Raw genomic sequence first — 18,104 nt, forward strand, 5'->3', positions numbered from 1 at the left:
GAAATAATTTTTAATGAAATAAATATGCAAAAAATGAATTCACAGAACCAAACTCACTCAAGGTGAATTACATTTGCAAAATTATATTGTACATAATGGAACTAATTATAAATTGAGTATATGTTATTTAAAAACTAGTATCAAACTACTGTTTCAGCAAGAACAATGTCTGGTAAGGTGCAGCCAGTTCCCAAAGATTCTTTTAAAAAGTACAATTCCTTCCATGGATTATCTATGGATCCACTAACAAATCTCCATTCAGTGATTTTGAGGATTTCAATAATTTGGGTTTGGCAGTTACTACAGAATTCTTTAATTTATATAGGTTGAAATAATTAGCATTTGTCTCACCTGATAGCATGCCATGTTTTGTGCATTTGTGTTTCTGAAAATGAAGGGCCATATATGACAAAAAAGAAACCACATGATTCATGTGGAGCAGCTGCAGGTATAAATTCTGATGGTTTAATGTTTAAAACATGGCAGGTGGGACACGGAACACTACTGACAGACTTGCAATGCACTTTGAAGCCACTGCACTAAATGTTAGCGGAAGTTAGTTGATCTTTTCTCACACCCCACACTTTTGCAAGGTATAGAAAGTACATACTTTAGCCAACATCTCTTTGTTCGTAACTGCCTTTTAAAGAAACCTCTTCACTGCTGAAACTTGGCAACTAGATCAGCGTACCTTCTTTAGACGTCATTGGCACCATAACTTTTGAAGGTGTTTGTACTTGTGTGCTCACACTGGAAAATAGCGCAGCCAGAACAGAAAGTACAGCAGGTCCACCATCAAGGCATTGGAAATGATTTATAGGAAAAGCATATGGAAATACCTGCTGTCCTTAAAATGAACATGCTTTCCATGTGGCTTTCAGTGATGGTTGCCTCTTCTGCAGCATCTGTGTCATATTTCTTGCCTGTAAAACATTTGCCACATTTATGTTCTGTATAATTGCTACACTGAATATTTTATGTATGTTTATTCTTATAAAAGAGTTTTGGAACACTGCATAAAACCATGTCATTTTTCAGATTCAAAAAGCATGTGAACCTGTTCAGTGCTATACATCTGGTAGGAACCCACCTTTCTCACTCGGTTTAAGAAATAGTAAAATGATCACTGTAAAATGGTCATCAGGTAGGTGAAATGTATTCAGAACTCAGGCCTTTAAATTTCAGTAATCAGGGTGGGGAAGCAGGTAGTCAAAACGTCCACCACTTGGAATTCCTAAACATGTTGCTGCAACCTCTGTTTCTAGGGGAGGCCCCCCCCCCTTGGGCACCTGCCAGTGCACTGGACTTATTTTGTCACACAATTCAGTAAGGGCCACTGAGAACCTAAGAGCCTTTATCTCTTCCCCATCTTTCATCTAATCCACATGGCCCTGTGCCACCTTGCTCATGCTACAGCACGAGGAGATTTTTAAAGGTTGTAATCGGCAAAAAACCGAAAGCACCACTGCATTCATGAAGCTTCCAGTCTGCACTTTCAACAAATCCGCTCCACTTCCCAGTGGGGAGGGTTAGGACCAAATGGCCACCCACTCCCCACTGGGGGGGGGGGGCGTTTCTGGGATCGTTTAAATCAGAGCCGGAAGGCTTCTTCTTTGGCTCGCTTCCTCAATCACCCGACCTCCCTATTTTGCAGGTTTAGGCACTGGCCTTGCTATAGACCTCGGTTGGTTGCCATTGAGGGGCCTGGTAGGAATTTTTCCACTTGGCAAATTGGCACCGGCCATGTGGTTTTTGCCTACCTCGTAGCAATCGTCACAACTTTGTTAGGGTTGTGGTTAGGCATTGTTTGACCTTGTGATGGGGGAGGGAAGGGGAGGTGTGGCCATCACCTGCCCCTCCAAGCTTAAGGGTATTCCGTTAAAGGAATCCAGAGGTGTTGATCTTGTCCGGGGGCCAGGGCCATGAGATGACCCCGACAGGGGGAGCTCAAGTTGGTATGGATTGGGCTCCCCCTTCCGGTGGTTTACCCTTACCGGACTTCCTGCGCATCGGGCAGGAGTCAGATATAGTCGGGTCCATTCAGTGCCTAAGCCAATACCTCTCACATTCTGTAATCAATAAAGTTGTGGCCAAATTTGCCCAATAACATAAACCTAATATCCGTGTCCTTGTGTGTGTTATTTCCCAATTGGGGGGGGGGTTGCTACGGGGTCTTGACACACAACTCTTGTTCCGTTCTCAACGTTACCAGGGCAGCATTCCATGCAGGACATAGCAGCAATGCTGCAAAGGTAGAGCTTGATACAGACCATTCTCAACAAATACAATTACTCCTTGTACTAGCACAGGGGTCAGCAACAGACCATGTGGTGGGCCAGACTATATTGGGGGGGGGGGTGAATGAATTCCTATGCTCCACAAATAACCCAGAGATGCATTTTAAATAAAAGGACACATTCTACTCATGTAAAAACACTGATTCCCAGACCGCAGGCCGGATTGAGAAGGCAATTGGGCCGTATTCGGCCCCCAGGCCTTAGTTTGCGTACGCATGTACTAGCACCTTTAGCACCAGCTCATCGACTTTCACTAGCCTTCCTCTTTTCCTCTGAAAGTGGAAATAAGAAACCACAGTCTTCATGGTGCACTGTCCCCTTTCAGCTGAAGCCCAGTGCCATAAGGAATCTGGGGAGGATCCCAGAGGGTCAGAGACTGCCCTCTCCCAAGACTTGTGATATATTGCATCAGGTTGCCTTAGAGCTTCATATGAATTTCGAGGAAGCTATCTATCTTAACACATTGTACACCAGTAAACCAACATTCATCTCAGTTGCAGTATTGAGTCTGCTAATGCTTTTATGGGTTGCTAATGAGAAAATCTGAACTACAGTTGAATGACCAAATTAACGTAACAGAGAACTAATAATGTATTGCCAATTGCTTTGCTTGCACAAATAAAGGTTCCTTATCAGAACTTAAGAAGAGCCTGCTGTATCAGGCCAATAGCCCATCGAGTCCAGCATCCTGTTGTCACAGCGGCCAACCAGATGCCTGTGGGAAACCCACAAACACGGCCTGAGCTCAAGAACATTCTCCCTTCCCTTGGCTTTCAGCAGTTGGTATCCGGAAGATTTACTGCCTCCAGCTGTTGGAGGTAGAGCAGAGTCATTGTGGCTAGTAACCACCAATAGCTATGAATTTGTCTACCCTTTTAAAGCTGTGAAGTCCTTAATCTCAGGGCTGTGGGTTCAAGCCCCATGTTGAGTGAAAGATTCCTGCATAGCAGAGGGTTGGGCTAGATGATTCTCGTGGTCCCTTCCAATTCTATTATTTTATTTATTAAGTTGGTGGCCATCACTGCCTCCTGGGAGAGTTGAGTTCCATATTTTGACTATGCTCCATGAAGAAGTACTTCCTTTTATCTATCCTTGGTTTTGCATCTAGTAGATCTTAAGCACCAAAGCAGCCTACCATGAGGAAACCCATGAAACATATTTTCCTTTTTAAAGAGCAGATTACATATAAAATTACTTACCTCATACATGGCCACCATAATAATTTGCATGCTGTTTTGCCCACAGCCTGCTCACAAAATGCTTCAGGGAGGCTAACTTTGCCCTTGCAGCCAAGTTTTCCTATGAATGTAGATTTAAAATGCATAATTAGTTGCTCATGAAATCCACTTAAATTAATTGATGTAGGTAGAAGTGTGATATTTAAGAAATTACAAGTGGATTTGAGCTCTCTAATTCAGTGGTAGAGCTCATCCTTTGCATACAGGTCTCGGCTTCAGTTCCCAACTTCTCCAGGTAGGGAAAGAATGGCTGCTGTCTGAAACCCTTGGAGCAATGGTCTTTCTGATACAACTGGGCTTCCAATCTCACCATTCTTGGCCAGCATGGCCAGTGGTCAGGTGCTAGGTGAGTTTTGGCCCAATATTTGACGGGCCAACCATTCCCAATCTCTGGCAAAGCCATTACAGAGCTAGATGTACGAATGGTTTGACTCAGTATACATAAAATCTTACATAGGAAACAGAAATAGGAACAGTCTTTCAAGTTGTGGCTGTTAAGATGGCTTCAGTTTAGAACAAAGTAGCCTAACAGAGTTGATAGGTGAAGAAAATCAGCACCAGCCTACACCACCTGATGTGGCTTCACTGTGACATGCAAAACAGTTCACAAGGGACAAAAAAACACAGGAGACAGAGACTATGCACTTAATACTGCTCTCAAGGGATTTCAATCACCACCACGCCAGTTATGCTGGTGCAACGATTTCCTTTCAGCAGGAGAGTAAGCAGTTCAAGGAAAAGCAACAAATGCTCAGTCTTCCCCACTCAGCCAGTTCTCTATATTGTAATTCCAATTTCTCCAAGTGCCCTTCCTTATGCAGCTAAGAAGAGCAACAGACACATGTAAGAGAGAGGTAGCAGCAGACTTGATGACACCAAGGTTTGCAGGAGGACAAAGTAGTCTTTAGAGGAGTAGGGACTCCAAGAGGGGACCCCAAAACAGCTCAAGGAGAACTGAGTTTGCATGCTGAGCAATGATGCGGAGGGAAGGGGGGGGGCAATGTGAGCTTTCTAGAGAACCAGATGAAATGCAAGACCTGCCCGGGGGGTGGCGGGCTACTAAAATTTTAATCGGAACCGTGGAAGAATGGCAAATGAAGGTGATGGACTACATGGAATTGGCAGAAATGACTGGCAGAATCCGAGATCAGGGAGAAGAGTCGGTGAAAGAAGATTGGAAGAAATTCAAAGACTATTTACAGAAATATTGTAAAATTAACGAATGTTAGAATGATGTTGGGTAGAAATTAAGTGGTTTCCAACTGCAATGCTTTAAGAGACATGAAAAAAAGGTTTATAAATGGGTAAAAGCTTAATGGCAAGGATTTGCTGAACTAACAAATTGAAGTGGAATACAAAAAAGGGAGGTATGAGGAGGTCCGGGGAAATAAGTGTAAGAAAAATATGCAACGGAAAATTAAGGTGTTTTTAACTGTTTTTATTTTGTATTTTTTCTTGTATTTTTTCATTTTTACTGTAATAGCTTAAAATTTTTAATAAATATTGTCAGGGGTTCAGGAGCAGAGGCGAGGGCAAGGGAGGAAACAGAGAGCGAGGGGGAGGAGGCAGAAGAAAAGATGAGTGATGACGACGACCCGAGATCTCCGAGTCTTTCCAGTGAATCAGAAGATTCACAGGAAGGAGCGCCAGTGGCCAGAGCAAGGGGGGAGCTTAGGGGGACACCCCAGGAAGAAGGGTCCAGAGGGGGCTCAGAGAGCAGCAGTTGGAAATCGGGGCTAGCATCACCAACAGAACGTAGTGGAGAGGAAGGGCGCCAGGTACCGAGCTCTGGCAGCTCGCAGCAGGAGGGAGGGCATGAATCAGGAGTGGCCACACCTCCATCGGGGAGCGAGGAAACGGTCAGGCGGCAAGTGGAAGGTTGGGCGCGCGCGCCAAGTTCAAATACACAGGAAGGTGAAGCAGTAAGCAGCCCGGAAAGGGAGCCAGGTCCTAAAGCCCGACGCAAGGAGACAGAAGGGTCCGGGGGGTCAGCGTCAGAAGCGTCCAGAAAGGAAGAGACCACGGGGGGCAGAGGGACCCAGAGAAGAACGGTCAGGCGAAAAAGGTGGAGTAAGGCTAGGGTACTTAGCTGGTGTACAGGGGGCGGAGACTCAGACGGAGCTTCGCCGGTCTAACCCATAAGACGTAGAGTTGCACGCAGCAGCTTGAGAATGGAAACTGTAATTCAATAAAGACTTTTACTAAGTAACCGCTGGCTAGCGTGATCCTCTGTGAGCTAGGATCTTGAAGCAGCTCTGACAAATATCTTATATATATAAAAAATATTAATCGGAACCAAATGGTACGGGTTGAGGGACTATTTCCTGCAGGTCCCAAGTAGTCTAGGAGGAGACGAATACCTGAATGACTGCTGCAAAGGCCAAATCTGAGGGGCAAATTTGTCTTATTGCCAGGTGGACTTGACAAAAAGGTCTTCAAGCTGTTGCAGAAACCACTGGGTAATTCGGTTAAAGTGTGGTGCTGAGAACGCCAGGTTCCCAGGTTCAGGCCCCATCGGGGACGGCCACATGTCTTATTCCTGCAATGCAGGGGGTTACACAAGTGGTTCTCAGGGTCCCCTTCTAACTATGATTCCATGAAACTGGCCCCTGATAGAGGAAAGTGTACTAAAGCTTGTGAAACAGTGGGTAGAATGTGCATCCATCTCCATCTCTCTCTTGCCTCAGGATCACAAGAGCAGCCATCTATTTTGGTCCCAGGTGGGAATGAGCTGTTTGTTGGTGTTGGTGTTGTTGATGATGATGATGACATTATGCTCATCTGACTGGATTGCCCCAGCCACTTCGGGCGGCTTTCAACAAATTAAAATAGAACATCAAAATAAAATCTGCCTACTTGCAATGAGTAACAAAAACACACAAATTTGTCCTTTGCTGCCATCTTGTGTTGGGCTATTGAATAACTCCCAATTATTTGAAGTTTGATATGCTGTATTCATCAACCTAGGTGGAATCTACACACGTTTAAAACTTTCTCTTGTTGTGAAAATGTTTTTTTCCCCAAATCACTTTGAAAAATGCATTGAATTTGCTATAGCTCCAAGTTGCCATCTAGTACCACAATTGTATATTTCACTTTACAACACGTTCAAAATGTTTTATTTGAAGCTGTATAGCTGAGTCTCTAGTTTGACTATTTCCTAAATTCACTTTTATATATTAATTTCACTGTTTTATATTAATTTTTGGTTTTGACATTAGAAATGGCAGTGTACAATAGCAAACAATGTACTTTTTGTTATAGAGAAATGGTGCATAATTTCATATACAATTAAAGGGTAAATATTTTAGACCTTTTAAATAACATTTAATGAACTCTGACTTTATTTGATATCTGATCTTCATTGGTATTTTGCTTTGGTTTTTGATAGTTTGCATAAGCAGGGTAAATATTATGGTGTCATCCATCACACAGTAATAAGTACTGGACATCATAGCGTGTCAAGTATCAAAGATATGAAATAATATTGAGCATTTACTACAATTTGATCACTGTTGCATCATAATACTTTCTGTATTGACAATATTTGAGACACTGAACACAGTCTTGTTCAGTAGCTGATGATACTGAAAGCTAGCATTCAATAGTGTCTAGCGGCTTACCAACAACATGCACTGTCGTTTTTGAGGTAAAATATCATGTTCAAATTTCCAGTGCAATACATAACTATATATTAGTTGTGGCCATAAAACTTGAGAAAATACACTTGCCATTTAAGATAAGAACAAAAATGATTAAATCATATTGAAATATCACTTAATTTCTGCTTACTCAGATTTCAAATTTAACAGTTTCCAACAGGTATCTGGTTGGCCACTGTGAAATTCAGAATTTGACAAAAATTTGAAATTTTGTCACATTTCAAAAGTTTGCAATTTATTTATTTTTTGGTTCCAGGTGTAGTTTGTTTCTTCCCTGACACAAATATGAAATATACCAGAAAAGAGGTACAATGATTATTACTATCACATCTCAAACACCTCCTTGTTTTAAGAATGGCTGATGCATCACTTACAGATAGGTAGCCGTGTTGGTCTGCCATAGTCAAAATAAAAAAAATTTCCTTCCAGTAGCACCTTAAAGACCAGCTAAGTTAGTTCTTGGTATGAGCTTTCGTGTCCATACTGGTCTTTAAGGTGCTACTGGAAGGATTTTTTTTATTTTGATGCATCACTGTTTTTCAAAGAAATGTTCTTCATTGCTAGGGCTGTTTAAAAATATCAAAGTCCTTTTGTGTTATAATTGCTGTGTCAGACACAGTCTTCCTGTGGTTTTACTATTTTCCTGTTTCTTCTGTGGTCCAGCATTAACATTGACAGTTTTGTCAGGCTCACACCAGTAAAACCACCGCAACCTTAATGCCAGATTTCTTTGAGTCTTCATATTAAAATTCCTCTTGTCGTTCCATATTTTTGTCATTCTGTCAACAGCTTTGTGCAGTGCTAGTGGCTTAAGCTGGCTGCTTTCCAAGAGATCAAGACAGAGGACATTGGTAAAACAAAAACACCCAGTGCCCTACTTCCTAAAACCATTCATATGACAGGGAGGGATTTGATTGGAAAATTTGATTCCATTAATAAAAAAAACTGGCCAAGTTTAACTTGTTTGCCAACTTAAAAGAGAAACCCCAAACTATATACACCTTTCTCTTCAGATATTTGCCATCCAAATTTTTTTTTTTTGGGGGGGAGGAGTTTATATTGAAAGACAACTCAATATCTTAGAAATATAATTATTCCTAGGATATTTCCAAATTAAAGTCTGTGTGAAGGCAGGACGATCGTTTCACTGTTTTTCAAAGGCACCCTCCTCCCCGGATGAGAAGTCGCCTCCTGCAAATAGGGAAATATAAAGCACCATTCCATTTGCCAAAAGGTCATGTATCAGGGTATGCATAGCCATCTGTGGTGTTTGCCCGTTTGTTTAGAAAATGTCTGTACAGGGGAGAGAGAAAGGGTTAAAATGTAGACCAATAGGAAAGCCGGAGGCGGAGCCTACCTGTTTATAAAAAGGGGTTAGCTCAAGGTTTGGGTGTGGGTAGTTGGTTGGTTGGTTGGTTGGTTGGTTGGTTGGGAAAGGCAGTTGGAAAAGCAGTTGGCAGGCAGTTGGAAATAGAGAGACCGTTGGTGCAGTGGGTTCTTGTGTGTGGGGAGGTAGAAGAGTTAGAGACAGGATAAAAATAAGACTAAGAAGGTAAAGAGTAACAACATTTTGAATGCAGTTAAAGTTTGTTTGTGTCTGCAATAAACGACACTCTTCTTTGTTGGCTTGAGAACCTGACTGAGACTAAGTGATCTACCGGGGAGGACCTGGTTGGTGGCAGCGGATTAGTGGTGGACGGGTCAATAGTCCGTGAGATGACCGGAGGCTCCGTACGAACGCCACACCACCCTTTCTAAGCTAGTCACTGATGACTAGCTTAGGGGTGAAGGAGCTCTCCTTGCACTTTTGCATCTGATCTAGGATTTAGGGGTGTGCGATCAGGGTGCATGCACTGGGGCACTGAGCCAAGAGGGCACCATCTTAAAGCCCGGTCAGTGAGACACCAGGCTTGGCGAATGAGGCATGAGGGTCTGACAGGGTCCTAGAGTCCTCCCGCCTCCTTCCCAAAACCTAGGGAGAATCTACACTCACATTTTTTAATGCTAAAAAAAAAGGTTCAGGAATGGTTCTGATAACCATATAGCCATGTGACGTTCATTTTTAATGTTAATGTGTTATTAAAATGTGGTGCCAGAGGGCACTGCAGAGCAACACCCCCCCTCCAAAAACCAGGTAGACCTTGTGGAATGGGACTTTTTCTGTCTTGATGTTTTGGAACGGTATCTTTAATATCGTTCTGATAAAAGGTCGCATGTAGATCCAGCCCTCATTAGCACTTTTCCAGCTTTGGGAAGGAGGGAGGGCGGCTTTAGGACCCTGCCAGAGCCTCACTCCTCCTTACCAAAGCTGGGTACCTCCTTATCTGCCCTTTTGAAGTGTGTTGGGGGAAGGGGGTTTATTGGGTTATTTTTGTTTGTTTTTGTTTTTAATGCATTTTGTGTTACAATCACCTCAAGACTATAATCGCCTCAAGACTTGTGGGTATAGGGCAGTATACTAACTAACTAACTAACTAACTAACTAGCTAACTAATTTGGGAAAGCAGCACGAGGGCTGGGGAGGGCATCACATTTTGGCTTCACACAGGATGCTATTGTATCAAAGTCCGCCACTGATTACCGTATTTTTTGCACCACAACACTCACTTTTTTCCTCCTAAAAAGTAAGGGGAAATGTCTGTGCGTGTTATGGAGGGAATGCCTACAGGTGGCATGCCTACGGATTTTCCTCCTCTAAAAACTACGTGCGTGTTATGGTCAGGTGCGTGTTCTAGAGCGAAAAATATGGTATATGCTGCCCACTAGGTTAATATCAATTTACCATTTTGTCCACTTTCTCTTTGATTTTCTTTGCTACTTTGGGGGAACTTCAAACAGAGCTTGTTCACCTTTGGTGTGGGGTGAGTTACAGCAAAAGTGTTTTTGGAACTAAATCTTAAATGTATTTAGGAAAGAGAATTTTTTTTAAAAAAAACAAAAAACGATGGCCCACATTTTCCGCTAGGGGGAGTGATCCCTGCATTCAGAGCGACGCAACAAAACATCAAAACTGGGACTGCAGCAACACTCAATGAATTGATAGCATTACAAATTGCTCCTCGGTTTAAGAAGCTTCCAGTTAGCCTTTGCAGTTGTTTTTTTTACAAGGCGCATCTTGCATCTAAAATGGAGCTGAAGAGAGACCCTGTGTGTACAAGACTGAAGGAATAAAGCTTTGTGATGGAACTGAAAGCCTCCTTATCTCAGCTGGAGTTGGCACTAGTCATTATATCCATAAAAATCACCCTTCAGCATCCGACGTCTTGATGAAGTGCTCTCTGCCTGCCCTGCTGGAGCTGACACAGAGCATGGAAGCTGCAGGGTCACAGAGAGCGGAAGCAAAGGTGGCCATGTGCAAACAGTGGCACACATGCAGACAGAGCCCCAGTTATTTTTTAATTAGGATTGTGGCAATGTCATCATTACAAGCCAGATATTCAGAAGATATTCTGTCAGATATTCAGAAGAAGCAACAATGCCTTTCTGTGTAGGCCAGGGAAAGGGGAGAGGAGGAATGAGTATGGTGTAGTGGTTAAAGTGCAGGCCTCAGAGCAGGGAGATCTTGGTACAAATCCTTGATCAGCCACAATGCACTCTCTCTCAGTCTAACTCACTTTGAAAGGCTGTTTTGAGCTTCTTGGACAAAGCATGAGATAAAAACGCAAATAATAATGAAGTCTCTGACCTGGCATATTTTCCCTCTTCAGTATGCAATGGTTTTGCAAAAGTGGAGCTTGATTAGCTATACTAAACTAAGTGATTCTTCATCCTTTCCTAGGAAGCTGCCTTGTTCCAGGTCAGACCATTTGTTCATCTGGCCAAGACCTGCCTACTCATGACTAAGCAAAGAGGCCTTCACCCACCATCACCTGCTACCCGACCCATACAATTTTATTTCATAGCATTGTAGAGGGACCCCCAGGGTCATCTAGTCCAACCCCCTGCAATTATCTCCCACTTCTCCTCCAAGGAACTCAAAGTGACATGCATGATTCTGCCCATCCCACTTTTTTATTATTGTTAATATTATTAACTGAATGTATATACCGGTGTATGGACGCAGGTGGCGCTGTGGGTTAACTACAGAGCCTAGGACTTGCAGATCAGAAGGTTGGCGGTTCAAAACCCCGCGACGGGGCGAGCTCCTGTTGCTCGGTCCCTGCTCCTGCCAATCTAGCAGTTCGAAAGCACGTCAAAATGCAAGTAGATAAATAGGTACCGCTCCGGCGGGAAGGTAAACGGCGTTTCCATGCGCTGCTCTGGTTCACCAGAAGTGGCTTAGTCATGCTGGCCACATGACCCAGAAGCTGTATGCCGGCTCCCTTGGCCAATAAAGCGAGATGAGCGCCGCAACCTCAGAGTCGTCCACGACTGAACCTAACGGTCAGGGGTCCCTTTACCTTTACCTTATACCGCCCTATACCTGCAGGTCTCAGGATGGTTCACAGAGTAACACCCTGTGAGGTAGGTTAGGCCAGGGGTCTGCAACCCGCGGCTCCGGAGCCGCATGTGGCTCTTTTACACCTTTGCCGCGGCTCTGGGGCGGATACTAGCGAGGGGAAGGCGCATTGTGCGCCCCGACACTCCCCACTGTGGCGGGCGCTGTACTGGCTGTGACGTCGCATGGGGGCGGTGCGTGTGTTAGTCACGCACCGTCCCGACGTCACCTTCCCGCCCGCCTGCCCGCTACATTGTAAGGGGCATGAACGCTGGTCACTGCATTGAAAGGGGGCATGTACGCTGGTCACTGCATTGAAAGGGGGCATGTACGCTGGTCACTGTTTTGAAGGGGAGTGAAGAACACACACACACACAAAGGTAACTTGTTAATTTAACGTTTATTTCTATGAGGAGGAGTAATTCTGAGGGGTCAAACAAAGAAATAATAAAAAAGTGACAAAAAAGTTATTTTTATAATGACGAGTTTTGTGGCTCCCAGTTTTTTTTCCCTTCGGAAACGGGTCCAAGTGGCTCTTTTTGTCTTAAAGGTTGCAGACCCCTGGGTTAGGCTGAATGACTGTGGCTTGGCCAAGATCACCCACTGAGCAGCATGGTTGAGCAAGGATTTGAACCCGGGTCTCAGGTCATGGGGTTCTGCTGGCCTGGAAAAATCTCCTGCTGTGATCCAGCTGGGCTGCTTTTCTATAAAGCTGAATGTCCCTTTGCTTGCAGTACCTGGGAAGAGAGTCTTCCCTTTTCCATCTGCCTTGACTTGTGTTAACTGTCACGCTGTGTTAATGAGCTTGTTTGTTACATATTTTAATTATGGATGTTTTAATGTAGGCATTCTCTTATTTTAATTAAAGGTCTATGAGAACCTCAGAAACTGGAGAGGAACAGAAAATGAAAACCATACAGGGTTTTTTAAGTTTGGTAGAAAAGAGCCCGGACAACTGTTTGAGTGTTTGTGAGATTTCTGTCCATGCTGTCTTCTTTCCAAGAAGAGTGGCACAGATCCGGGACCAATTCTTGTATGTTGCCAGCACAGACTCAGGTTGTGATGACTGCCTGCACAGTGGAGATCTCTCTGCTTCACAACCTGACCCCTTCCATCATGCTCTTCTATGTCCAACTATAGGCAATGCTTATAAGTGGTGCTGGTGGGGTATACAATTAACTCATCACTGTGGGTCTTCGCTTCAGACAGTTGCTTATGCAACTTCACCAGCTGGAGACACAGAGCTGTGGTTTCTGTGGTCAGTCCCTTAGGTGCAGACAATTTAGAGGCCACCTCAACCCCCTCCCCCGTGGTTAGAAACCTAACCACACTTCTAGCCTTGTGGTTTAGGGTCTTCTCTGGAGTAGGTCTAATATAATTCTGCCGTGTCTTTCTGTGCTCAAGTGCTGTGAAACGCGACTCTTGGTCTTTGATCACCGGTGCAACATCCGTGTGTGAGAGATAATTCAACCAACTTAGACAATATACTCAAGCAGGCAATTTCGTTAGCTAGCTGTGAGTGCACTGGATAATTTCATTAGCTTGATATGCGTGGTTACTTCTTCATTTCCTTCATGTGGTAATTGTTGCCTACTTTTCCTTGGATAGTTTCCTTCCCAGCGTTATCATTAACATTGGTTCCAGTTATTCTGAAGGAACGTTCCCCTCTTCCCGCAACTTATTATTATTGATGCATTCCACTCCCTACTGTCTTCTGAGTAAAATTAGTGCCATTCAGCTGTTTAGTTATAAATACCATTCACATCCTGGTACAGGTAGTTTAGTTTTGCCGAATAAATTTTCTGGAGCTGAGAGAGTCACTGTGCAGACCACAAAGTGTCAAGAGACCACAACACTTTTGCTAGATATACAGACTTTGATTCACAGCCAAGATAACAATGAGCAGAAGATTTTGAACTAGCCAATGGTTTATGTGTCTGGACTAATAAGGCCAGCTCGTGTTGGCATCTAGATTGATCCTTCTAGTATTTAGTATTTTCTAAATATATATAAACTGCAAATTCTTCCATTCTAAACTCTCACCTGTTACGTTTCTGCTAATTCCTCCTTCTCTAGGCACAATTTGCCCTGTGGTGTACCTTGACTCTTAGCTAAAGACCCAAACACGTATTCCTCCAATATGCGTGTTAGCACAGGGGTATATGGATAAGAAACAAATGGCAATCCTTGACTCACTGGCCATTGCCAGCCACTTGAAAGTCCCACACTGCTCCAGGATGACTGCAAATATGCAAGATGTTATTTTGTGGTGGCAGGTTCAAGAAACTTGTGCCTATTCTACCCAAACAGATTGCTACTGCATGCCTTTTGTGGAGCACCAATGAATTGGCCTTATGCACAATTGGCCTTTGCCCAGTTTAGCCGCCTAGAAATGAAATGGAACAAAGCAGTCCTTAAAAGAAAGTGCTTTGTTTGGCTTTACTGCAGGCATAGGCAAACTCAGCCCTCCATGTGTTTTGGGACTACAACTCCCATCATCCCTAGCTAGCAGAACCAGTGGTCAGGGATGATGGGAATTGTAGTCTCAAAAACATCTGGAGGGCCGAGTTTCCCTATGCCTGCTTTGCTGTCTTTCTTTGGTATTAAAGCATGTTGCCTTATGGTGATTGAGTTCATCTCTAAGAAAAAGAGACAGTGGCAAATTACGGCACAAGATGAAAAAGTGTTATGGGGAATGGAGGGTGGATTTTGAAGGCAAAAAGGACAGGGGCTCATCATTGCTATATGTAGGAAATCCCCTTTTTTGGTCCCAAGGACCCTCAGGGTCCTAGGTTGACTCTTAGTCTCATAGACTATTGTAGGTAGTCTACAATTAGTCTATACCAAGGGGGCTTAGATTTTTGTCACAGGATTGGTTTTTAATATTCTATAGTAAATGGTAATTACAGAATTCTTAAATATTCTCAACATATTCTATAGTGTAGGGCTTACCTACCTAGCTACCCCCTATTTTCCTAGCGCCTAGTGGTCCCCTTAAGCATCCCACACTGGTCTCTTCCTGGATCCCTATGGGCTTAACAGCCAGAAATGCTCCCTTGCCTCAGATTCTACTTGCAGCCAATCCCGTTTCTTCCTGCCTTCACTGCCTTTTCTTCTATCTGCAAGGTTCTCTGAAACTGAAACACACGGATTTTGTTTGTCTGTGGCACAATGGCCCTTACAAGACATGGGAAACGCCAAAGTTCTCTGTCTTGTCCCTATGACTCCTTCCGCTTCTCTTCCCTTTCACTCTTAGTTTTCTTGGTGACTTCCCCCTCATCACTCCTGTGTCCTGCATTTATGGCCACTATCAGCATGTGAGCAATGCTCCTCAGCTGTGGCCACCTTGCCACCACCTGTATTTTCCTTGGAGCGAGCTGGGAGATGAAGTGCCTAGAAGCCTGTGAGAACAGCAGCTCCAGACTTCTCCTTGCATCCAAGCTCCAGGAAAGAAAGCCCTTGATTCATCCAAAGCAAACTAAATTTTTACTAGCGTAGGAGATGGGAATGGTTGCTGGACCACTAAATAGCTGCAGGCTGTGTGTTTCTGGGGACACTGGGTCCTCCATTTCCTTACTGCACAAAGTTTTAAAAGTGAATCAGAAACTGTCTTATATTTCAGGATTCCCTCACTTCCCACCCCCCAATACTGAGGGTTTGTGGACAAACAATTGATGCCCCATTCAGAAGTTGACAAACAACCTATGGCAACAATTGATGCCCCATTCAGAAGTTGACAAACAACCTATGGCAGCGATTCTCAACCTGTGGGTCCCCAGATGTTGTTGGTCTACAACTCCCATCACCCCTAGCTAGCAAGGCCAGAGCTCAGGGATGATGGGAGTTGTAGTCCAACAACATCTGGGGACCCACAGGTTGACCTATGGACATACAGCTTCATACAGCTAGTGAATGAAGCCATTGGAGGAAGAACTCAGTCCGCAAGAAAACCAAACCAGCTTCTCCTTATTGAATCTCTGCAATTGTGCATGAAAACCATGGACGTGTAAATTCAGACCTATAAAAGTGCTCTGTTGTCATGTCTCCAAATCACCTAGCAGGATATTAAGAGGCTCAGCGATGTTAGGGTTGCCCTCAGCCACTCCTAGAAGCATCACTGGGTGAACAGGGGCTGGTTGCTCAGAAATATTCCCAGACAAATCCCCCATGGCTGGCCTGAGCTGTGTTGCATCATGAAGATAAGAATTAGCCAGAGGAGTCAATCATCTTGGCTAACCGGCTTGGGCATCTTGTGAAAGGGTAGTTAGGAATGCATAGGAAGATTGAACAACTGGCTCAATTAGTTGTTATTCTAACCTGGTCTGCACAACTGAAAACAGCCTCCTAAATGTCACGAACAGACATTATACTGCCAAGGGGAGGGGATTCCTTTTAAAAATGTTTATTCTTTTTTCCCTCTCTTTGCAAGGAGGTGTCGCAGAGCTGCAGTTTAAATCCTGCCAGGTCCCAGGAGCTGGAGCCGAAACCTTCCGGCAAGGTTGATTAAGTCCAGCAATAGACACCCGTCATCCCTGCAACGCAGTAGGGGTAAAATTAAATGAATGGTAGCTTGTCGTGGCCAGAACTCCAATATTAATAAGTGTCACGCTGAGCTCAATGCACCGGCCAATGCATAATTTATCTGGCTTCATAAATATCAAAACATGCCACAGCTGCTAGGACTTTCGGCGCAAACCCCACAAATATTGCTTTAATTATTCAGTGGCTCGGCTCGGCAGAAGCCAGTCAACCAACCACTTCAAAGGTAGAGTTTAATAAAGTATCATTTGCAAGAGACCATCCAGAAAGGGATGATGGCACTGCCCTTTATTAAGGGATGCAGTGCAATGGGCTAAAAACCTTATCAGAGGGCAGAAATCCCACAGAAAGAGGCTTAAGGAGACCTGCTCAATGGGCTAAGTAAAACATCTGAACAGTGCCCTCGCTAGGGACTGAGACACACCAAAAAATAATAACAAAAATCACAGACAGGTCTATTTTCTCAGAAGGAAACTGGCTAATGTTAAATAGATTTGTAGGAGACTGGTGGTATAGGAGGGAGGGAAGCCTTCATGATTTAAACATATGCAACACAGGTTAACTAAATACATGTATAAATCTAATATAGAACAAGTATTTACATACACACCCAGCCAACTGAACAAAGTTGTTTAGTTCTTAGACTGTAAACAATGCTCTCATTTGGAACTAGAAACAGTCGCACTGTTGGAATCAGCTAATTTTAGAATTCTACTGTTATGATTTATATCTCACCTTTTCTTCAAGGCATTTTTTATATTCAAGGCATGCATGGTTCTTCACCTCCCATTATTCTCACCATCTTGCATCTACAAGCCTCCCAAACTCTCCTTCCCTTGCATCACTTAAAAAGCTATGGTTTTCCCCAAAGAATCGTGGGACCCAGAATTCATTAAGGGTCTCCTAACAACTCTCAGCACCTGCAACAAACTACAGTCCCCAGAGGGCTGAGCCATGACTGTTAAAATGGCATAAGAGTGCTTTAAATTTTTGGTGTGGAAGTCATAAAGCATTACAAATCATTTAACCTCACCCATTCTCCTGATCTGTCCTTCACCCGAGTCTGTTCCATGGCTATACCTAGCACAGAAGTCTTCCGCCTTCTAGATAATCCTGACCATCGGCCATGCTGGCTGGGGCTGATGGGTTTTGTAGTCCAACAATACCTGGAAGGCTAGCAGGGCAGCTGTGTCTTCTAAGGTCTTTCACCCTGAACGGCAGCTGGAGGGAACTGACCAGAGCACTGCCCAAACTGTAAGCTCCTAAGTGAGTTTCCTTACAAGCTCATTCATCCTGAGCAAAGCCCCAGTGTGGTCTTCACTGAAAGGAGAGTGTCTGAATGAGCCACAGGTGTGTTTGGAAACAGGTGTGCCCTATTGGTTCACTAATCAGAGAGCTCCCTGTAAGCTGGCCTCTCCAAGGGAAACCCAAGTTCACCAGCTTGTTTTCCTATGCTGAGCTTAGCTGAAAGGCAAGAGGATGTCCTTTTTGTTTCATAAATTCCATTACTCCATATATATTTGATATTCAGGTCTAGAAGGCTTTTCGTTCTTGTCTGTGGCATGAGAAAGGTCCCAGGTTTAATTCTCAGCATCTTCAAGGCTGGGATGAAAGGGTTCCTGATCTAAAACCCTGGAGGGTCCCTGGCAGTCAGTGTAGATAAGACTGAGCTATGAGGACCAATGGCCTGATATAATAATAATAATAATAATAATAATAATAATAATAATAATAATAATATCCCACCCATCTGACTGGGTTTCCCCAGTATAAGGCAGCTCCCTATAGTCCTACATTCCTTTTTTTAAAAAAAATCATTTTTATTAAATTTTCCACTTTTAACAATCCAATCAAATCACATTAAATATACATATACATATCAAATAATCCAAATATTCTGCCAAATTATAAATTTTTTAATAGGACTTCC

At 43.6% G+C, this 18,104-nt stretch overlaps 1 long non-coding RNA gene across 1 annotated transcript; it reads right to left on the reverse strand.

The window, feature by feature from the left end:
* Window positions 1–206: 206 nt before the first annotated feature.
* On the reverse strand, window positions 207–8,637 carry LOC309515076. Its single transcript, XR_014212236.1, has 3 exons — window positions 8,555–8,637; window positions 3,497–3,596; window positions 207–923 (listed from the first exon to the last, which is right to left on the reverse strand). It is a non-coding gene; the product is annotated as an uncharacterized lncRNA (long non-coding RNA).
* Between the last annotated feature and the right edge of the window lie 9,467 nt (window positions 8,638–18,104).

This window comes from Podarcis vaucheri (assembly GCF_965113315.1).
Source record: "Podarcis vaucheri genome assembly, chromosome: 12".
Classification (NCBI taxonomy): Eukaryota; Metazoa; Chordata; class Lepidosauria; order Squamata; family Lacertidae; genus Podarcis; species Podarcis vaucheri.